Source organism: Triticum urartu, chromosome 4A (assembly GCF_056163025.1).
Source record: "Triticum urartu cultivar PI428250 chromosome 4A, HENAU_Tu73, whole genome shotgun sequence".
NCBI lineage: Eukaryota > Viridiplantae > Streptophyta > Magnoliopsida > Poales > Poaceae > Triticum > Triticum urartu.
In genome coordinates this window covers 583,460,207-583,467,794 of record NC_141876.1, presented here as the reverse complement: position 1 = coordinate 583,467,794, position 7,588 = coordinate 583,460,207, and the positions used below count along the sequence as shown (strand labels likewise).

General features: G+C 43.8%; 1 long non-coding RNA gene across 6 annotated transcripts; it reads left to right on the top strand.

Annotated features, from left to right (window-relative positions):
* Window positions 1–2,462: 2,462 nt before the first annotated feature.
* On the top strand, window positions 2,463–5,536 carry LOC147976832 (uncharacterized). Of its 6 annotated transcripts, none has more exons than XR_015601711.1 (4): window positions 2,463–2,741; window positions 3,647–3,714; window positions 4,219–4,716; window positions 5,095–5,536. It is a non-coding gene; the product is annotated as an uncharacterized LOC147976832 (long non-coding RNA). The 6 variants fall into 6 exon arrangements; XR_015601710.1 differs by lacking the exon at window positions 2,463–2,741 and adding an exon at window positions 2,795–3,459; XR_015601709.1 differs by lacking the exon at window positions 2,463–2,741 and having other exon boundaries at window positions 2,795–3,714; window positions 4,219–4,344; window positions 4,475–4,716; window positions 5,095–5,341.
* Window positions 5,537–7,588: the final 2,052 nt, after the last annotated feature.

Genomic DNA, 7,588 nt, shown 5'->3' with positions numbered 1-7,588 from the left:
ATTTCTTGTCCTCTATCCTAAGTCTCCTCACCCCTCTCCAATATAAATACCCCAACACCCCCCCTCTCTCCTCTCCAAGCCGCGCCCCACCCCGCGCCTCTCACCTCGCGCCTAAGCCGCCTCACCACCACCGCGCCGCGCCGCCGCCCTGCGTCACCGCCGCCGCCGCACCTTGCCGCGTCGCCGCCGCCCTGCGTCACCGCGCCGCCGCCGCCCTGCGTCACCGCCGCCGCCGCACCTTGCCGCGCCGCCACCGCCCTGCGTCACCGCCGCCGCCGCCGCACCTTGCCGCGCCGCCGCCGCCCTGCGTCACCGCGCCGCCGCCGCCCTGCGTCACCGCCGCCGCCGCCGCCTTGTGCACCGCCGCCGCCGCCCAACGCCGCCGTCGCCGCCGTTCGCCGGAGGTACCGCGCCGCGTCTCTTCTTTCCCTCGGCTCGGTTTTTCTTATAAACCATTCCGATTCTTTTCTTTTCTACCGATTCGTTTCTTCGCCAAACCGTTCCGGTGTTCTAGATCGGTTTTTCATTTCGATCTCTTTTTCCGAAAACCCTAGATCGGTTTTCGTTCTTCTTTCGGACCGTTCGTCTCAACGAACTTGATCACCGATTATTCCCGGTTAACGAACGTCCGTTCGTATAACCGTTCTTTTTTTTCTCGTCGGATTTATTCCGCGATCGCGATCTCAGATCCGATCTTCGTTCTAGTTTATCTTCTCACCCGTTTATCGGAATCAGGTGATTCAAGCGCCTGGAGTTTCGTCTCGAAACCGCCGTTCCGTCTAATCAATTTGAACAAGTTTTTGCTACTGTAAAATTTTGACCTAGTTTCAACTTGCTAGAACCGAGTTGTTTTCTTCCGCCGTTTGTTTTTCGTTTCTTTGTTCGGTTCGTTCTTTCTTTGCAACCGGAGTTCTTAAGTTGAACTTTCTGGTACGTTCTCTTGTTCGATTTTTCCTGTGCATTAGATGAGTACTTATTGTGTGGTTACTATTGCTTGCCTACGATAGATTGACCGGAGTCTGACGAGTAGATCTATCAAGAGTTTTGAGTGCGCATCATCTTCATCAACATTGCAGGCAAGTTCACACTTTGATCATACCTTTTCTACAACCCATGTTTTATTGCATTATATCAATCCTCACACATTGCATGATTAGGATCTAATTAAATTGTGGGATGGGAAGTAGATGAGGTAGTACCTATTACCTGTATTATTATGAAACCTTTGGGAGTTACTTCTACGTTTGCCTATTATGCCATGCTATGCTAGTAGACGTGGATTGGGTGAGTGATATCCATTACAGATGTGAGTTGATAATTTTAAAAGGTTTATCTAAGGTGGCAACTTAAACACACATCTGGGTGGATTGAGGCACCTGATGTCTATCAGGACTTGCCTGTTTTTTTTTGGACCGCCACCCAGGCTCAAAGGGATCATAAGATCTTTCATGCTAGAAACTTCCGTGTGCAGCCACAAGCCATTATGGGCTCTGGCATAGTTGACTAAGTTGTGCGAACTCTTACGGGATGGACTAGCAGATGTAGGGGTTGTAGGTGGTACGGTCTACCCCACATGTAAGGTGCTAGCGCTTCTGAAAGACTGTGTCTCGGTCATCCGTTTTCTCAAACACCATGTAGTGCGAGAAAACAAACGGAGGCGATCGAGTCTTGTGGGGAAAAGTGCGCAAACCTCTGCAGAGTAACAAACTAATCATGATTAGCCGTGTCCCCGGTTATGGACAACTTGAGTATCTAGTACTTGAATATCATTGTGAATCTCATCACGTTACTTCTAATTAATGTTGTTGGGTTTTAATTATTTTTAGTTGGGATTGAGAATGCTGTCAACCATTCTCAATGTTTCACAACCACCATGATAGTTAAATAAATTTATTCCTTTGCAGTAGGGAAAAATTGGCTTTACGCAAAAACCTTATAACCATAGAGCTTTTCCACCAGCCAAATATGCATGTAGTGGTAGCCATTGTTCATCATTCTCTATGGTGTGAATTTGCCAGTACATTCAATGTACTGACCCGTTTCGGGCTGCAACGTCTTATGTTGCAGGTTTCTTACGACGAGTAAGTGATACGTTAGGGTTAGGAATTCTACACTCAACTTTGCCGTTGGTGTTGATGGGAAACCACAACCTTGTTGCTTCCGCTATATGGATTGAGGTAATAGTATTTACGTTACTTTATACATGTGATTTACCTCTGTTATAAATCCTTCGAGTACTGTGTGTGTCAGCATACCGATCCAGGGATGACACGTAAGCACAGAGACTTGACCCATTCGGGTCGGGTCGCTACACGGCCCTCGCGGGAGTGGTCGCCGCCCCCGATCAACTATGGTCACCTCCGTTAGCACCCACCGGCAGGATCCCCCTCCCCCTCGCCTCCCCCTTATCTACCATTTCATGTCCACCACTGGGAGGAGCGGCGTTTGTCGCCGGCGCATATGCAAAGCCTAGGGACATCGCCATCGACGGGAGGAGAAGGACTGTCTTCGTCGCGTTTGTGCACTTCCGTGAAGAGGACAACTCGAGGTGAGGAGAACCGCTTGGCAGGAGGAGCTCGAGCCGAGGTGAGTCGCCTCTGATTCTGCAACACGCTCGATGTCTGCCTCTTCCCCCACAAGCACACACGAGAGGCCAGGCCTTGGACTAGGTAGAGCAGGAGCAGTTCCATCTCCCTCACCAATGCATCCCCGCCCTCATCTTGATCAATGATGAACTGGAGGTACCAACTCTTTTCTTTACTCTTTCATGGTGAATCCATTTTTATTACCCTGTTTGATAGTTTTTCTCCTCTTGACCCAAATAAAGAGATTTGATGTGATGATTGAGGTAGAAGGCTAGCTGAACATATTGATCAAATGTCTGCTGGTGTACTTTATTATTCTTTATTTCATTGTTTTTTGTTTGGTGACCGTGAACTCTATAGGTAGAGGAGCAGAGGACATAAAGGTGCATAGCTATTTTGTCACTACTAATATATATGACTAATTAATGCCCACAAAGTTTTAATGGGATAATAATGAGAGATTATCAAGGAACAGAGCTCTCTGGTACTTCATATATGTGATCCTTTTAGTAGCCCACAAGATGTCTCAGGACATGCTCATAAGAGGATAGGATGTGATACATGTTTGCTCAAACGTTCCAAGACTTGGATGAACAGTTGGAATAAAGGATCTCTTTCTGTCTCCACCATGGAAAAAATAGAATCAACCCTTCCTCTTATTAATCATGTGCAGCCTCTTTAATTTGCCTTCCTAGCCTGTGTCATTTGGTTCTGAAATTTTTTCTGCTATGCAATTTAACAATTTAATTTCGTGCGTCATGTGCAGAGAGGTCCAGCACAATCTGAGACACATGGGTTTTCTGTTCTCAACTTCTCATGTCTGATTTTAATTCTTTTGCTTTTTGGTTAACCAGAGCTCAGAATCAAGATTAAGGTGTGCGCTCATATAACCTATGCGGTGTCATGGTTGTTAAATCCTGCTCCCCATGGCTCACTATTGCATTTGGAAGTTGGAACTGTATCTTAGATTGATTTGCTATGATGGGATATAAATAGCAGCCTTACTGATGTGTCACTTTACTTGGCTGCTTGCTGCTGAAACTTCTATATTTCTATTTCAGAATGTAGTTGAGCACAAAGCAAAAAGGGTGATGTTTGCCCATAGATGCCTGATGATGATCATTTCCTGGTGAGTTTGTGTTGCTCATAGAGAACTTGAAATAGTCATGGATGGACCTGTGAATGAAACAATAACAGGCATGCATTCGTTATGCTCTTGGTAGATATTTTCTAATTATGCTTGTGCCTGTCAATTTGTATTAATGTTTATTTTGTATTGCTCTACCTACATTTTTTTGTTAAATGCCGCGTCTGTCGATATTGTTTCATTTGCACACAACTAGCTATCGTCGGGTACAACACTAATGTCACTATTTAGATCCTAAACTATGCCCTTTATTATTAACATACCCTTCTGAATTTTCTTGCAGTTGTAGATTTGCTAACAGTTCTTGGGTCGTCTTGCATGATTTTGCTTTTATACATATATATTTATTTGAACTGTGGCTTTTCTGATGCACCTGTGCTATTGTTTCCTCTATTGAGATGCTGAATGTTTTTCCTTTTACTATACATCTGTATCTACTTATTGGCTGGATGTTTTCTTACCCATTTTGTTTTCTTCTTTGAGAAGGCTATACGTGCTCTTGGAATTATGCAAGCTATGAAAAAGTGTTATATTATTTCATCTCTCTGTCGCCTCTCGACATTTCCATTATGAGATATATTGAGTAATACAGATATATTGTCTATTGCCGGGGTTAGTTAAAACGGGGCCATGTGGAGTCCGCCATGGGTTAATAATGTTGAGGTCTTTTGCATATCTCATTTGAGAAAAGACCATTATTTGAATGCTGATTTAATGTGCCTTTTATGCTTTGTTCTTCTAGAAGAGTACAACGCTGGGTGGATATTCTTCTACCTTAGCAGATGAGATCGATTGTATTTCAAGATATATACTTTCGCTTGCCCCATAAGTTTATAACAGTGTCTATCTTTGTCGTGTCTGCTTATTTCATTGCTTTTCTCTTAAAATGGACAAGATGAGACACTGATGGGAAAAGAAGCTTTGCCCTCCGAACATGAAGCCTAGGCTCTAGACTGGGTATCTCTTAAAGTAATCATACTTTTGGTGCGTTTCGTGTGATCCTCATATTCGTTAGTTAGTTAACCCATATGCTATACATTCCTCTTACATGCATTTGAGGATTGGCTATGCATGACCTTATCATTTTGGTCATGACCGTGCAAAGAAATGATGGCTCGGCTGTAGGGGCATATCAACAGATGCTAGCTTGAGTTGGTCCTTTGTTCTCAATGGATTTGTTATTATTATGCCCTGTCACCCAACATACATTGTTCTGGATTTGTACCTCCTATTTTATTCTGTTGTACTGTCCAAGGACAAGCAAATATTGTGGTTAGCATATAAGACTAAGTTGTATTGAATGTTTAATAGTTGTCGTAACGTGAGCTGCCATAAAACACAAGATCTTTGATTGTGGTGCAGATTTGTCAAAGACGGGAAGAAGTATCCCTAGGAGGAAGACAGGATCCTGGGTGGAAAATTGGTGAAAGTGTGTACGACCATGGGAAATGGATGCCTCCTGCTACCAGCTGCGCCCTGAGGTGTGTTTCTTTGCAGGTATCTGATTAGGTCAAAAGCGACAGGAACTTTATGTACGCTGAGTACTCTCTTTCGCCTGGCATAGTGAATGAGAACAAATCAAAATTACTGGACCAAGTTATATGTGCTATCCTTTTACTGGTGTACAGAGAACATATTCGAGCATGTATTTGGGTGTATGAACTGTTGTATCGATGATGTCGAGTCGCTGTGCGTACATGTCATGGCTTCATATGCATATATAAATTGTTGTATCCACTTTGTACCTTTGTATCATGTGTAACATATATTCTGATTTACCTGGCTGAATATGATTCAATCAAGTTCAGAGTTTGCGAAGTATATGTTTTCCTTTGCATCGTCATACTGTCTTTAATTTTTCTGCCGGGTTAGCTAAAATGAAACCAGGTGGGTGCGGCAGGCGGCACTTCCTATCTAGTCTCCAAGATTAGGTGAGGATGTGATTGCATGGGGGCCGGGGAAGCTCGGCGTCTTCACGGTCAAATCAGCATATATGCTGGCTTTTGAAGTAGCTCACAGAAATACTGCAGAGGCGTCTAGCACATCGCCAGATGGTAGTAGAAAATGCTGGCAATATATATGGAGATGTGATGTACCCCCCACTGTGCGCAATTTTGCTTGGAGATTGACTACTGACTCTTTGCCGACATGGAGGAATAAACACAAGATTGGACTGGAGCTTTCAAGTAGATGTCCAGTTTGTGGTATGGAAGAGGAGGACAATTTCCACCCGTTTGTGAGATGCCAATACGGACGTGATCTTTATCTAGCCATGGCCGAGATTTGGATTTTACCATTCCTTGATTCCCTGTTGCCTGTTGGTAAGGAATGGCTACTTCACGTACTTGCCCCTTTGAACGAATTCAGAGAAGTATGCTATTGTTAATTTTTTGGAGAAGCTGGTTCATTCGGAATGAGATAGTACATCATAGACCTGCTCCTCCCATGGAAGTATCAACAAGGTTTCTTCAGAATTACTTGGATGCTCTAATTGGCATCAAACTGAACTCACGCTTTGATCCAGCAAAGGGGAAGTGCAGCATATCCTATGATCTAAAGTCTAGGTCCGCTGTTGAGCACCCCGTGAATGGCGATACACCTTGGAGGCCGCCCCAGCTTGGCTGGGTGAAGCTTAACATGGATGGGTCTTACTCGTTCGCTGGTGGTGCGGGTGCTGGAATGATCTTGCGAGATAACTCAGGAGCCATAATATTCTCATCATGCAGGGCCTTGTTCTCGTGTAGAGACGCTCTGGGGGCGGAGTTATGTGCATGTATGGAAGGCTTATCTTTCGCAATTCAACGCTCCAATCTTCCAATTGCCATTGAGATGGACTCGACTACAACCATGGCTATTATTTCATGCGGCGAGGTGGATCGCTCAGTTTATGCTTCTTTGGTTAGTGAAATTAAATTCTTGTTGAGTCTTAGGCAGACTTGTATTACTCATGAGCGAGTGATAGACTAGCTAGTTTTGCTAGAGTAGAAGGTCGTACTATGACTTAGGTCGGTTCAGGCCCGGAGGATGTTTTGAAGTTGGTCCTTGATGATTGTAAGGACTTGGTGAATGAGTAATACAAGTATTATTCCTGCAAAAAAAAACCAAAGGGGATAGTGCATAGATCACTCGCAAGATGCCCATGATGTACGGACGCACGCTGCGCTGCTTCCAACTTCGCTCGGGAAATTCGGGTCACGCAGGAGTATATGGGGCCTACATCTCACAGTTTTCTTTACCAAGTCCTTACAGCTTTGACTCTGTCTCTCTTTTTATGTAACGTAGGAGTATTTACTTTCCTACAAAGAACGTAGGAATATTTACTTGTACGTGTCCTTTTTGTTTTTCAAGCCAACATGCACGTCCTTTCTTTTGCTGGGAACTGAGATGTGAACTCTTTTTTCTAACATGTACGTGGACTCCTTTTGGAACTTGTGGGGCCTGAGGACTTTCATTGTACGTGTCATTTTTCCATCACGGAAGGGAGACCCTTTTTTCTTTGAAATTGGACGTCGACTCCTTTTGAACGTGGGGCTTGAGGACTTGACATGTACGTGTCATTTTTTTCACACGAAAAGGAGAAAGCACGTACTTCCTCCGTTCCTAAATATGTCCTTTTAGAGATTTCACAATAGACTACATACGGATGTATATAGACGAAGTTTGGAGTGTAGATTCACTCATTTTGCTCCGTATGTAGTCTATATTGGAAAATCTAAAAAGACTTATATTTAGGAACGGAGGGAGTAGAATTTTACCTACGTGATGTTTTTATTTAGTATTAAAAATATTGAAGGGTCTTCTAATAGATCTTGACCATTAAATTATAAACCTAATGGCTAAATTAATCTTAATGATG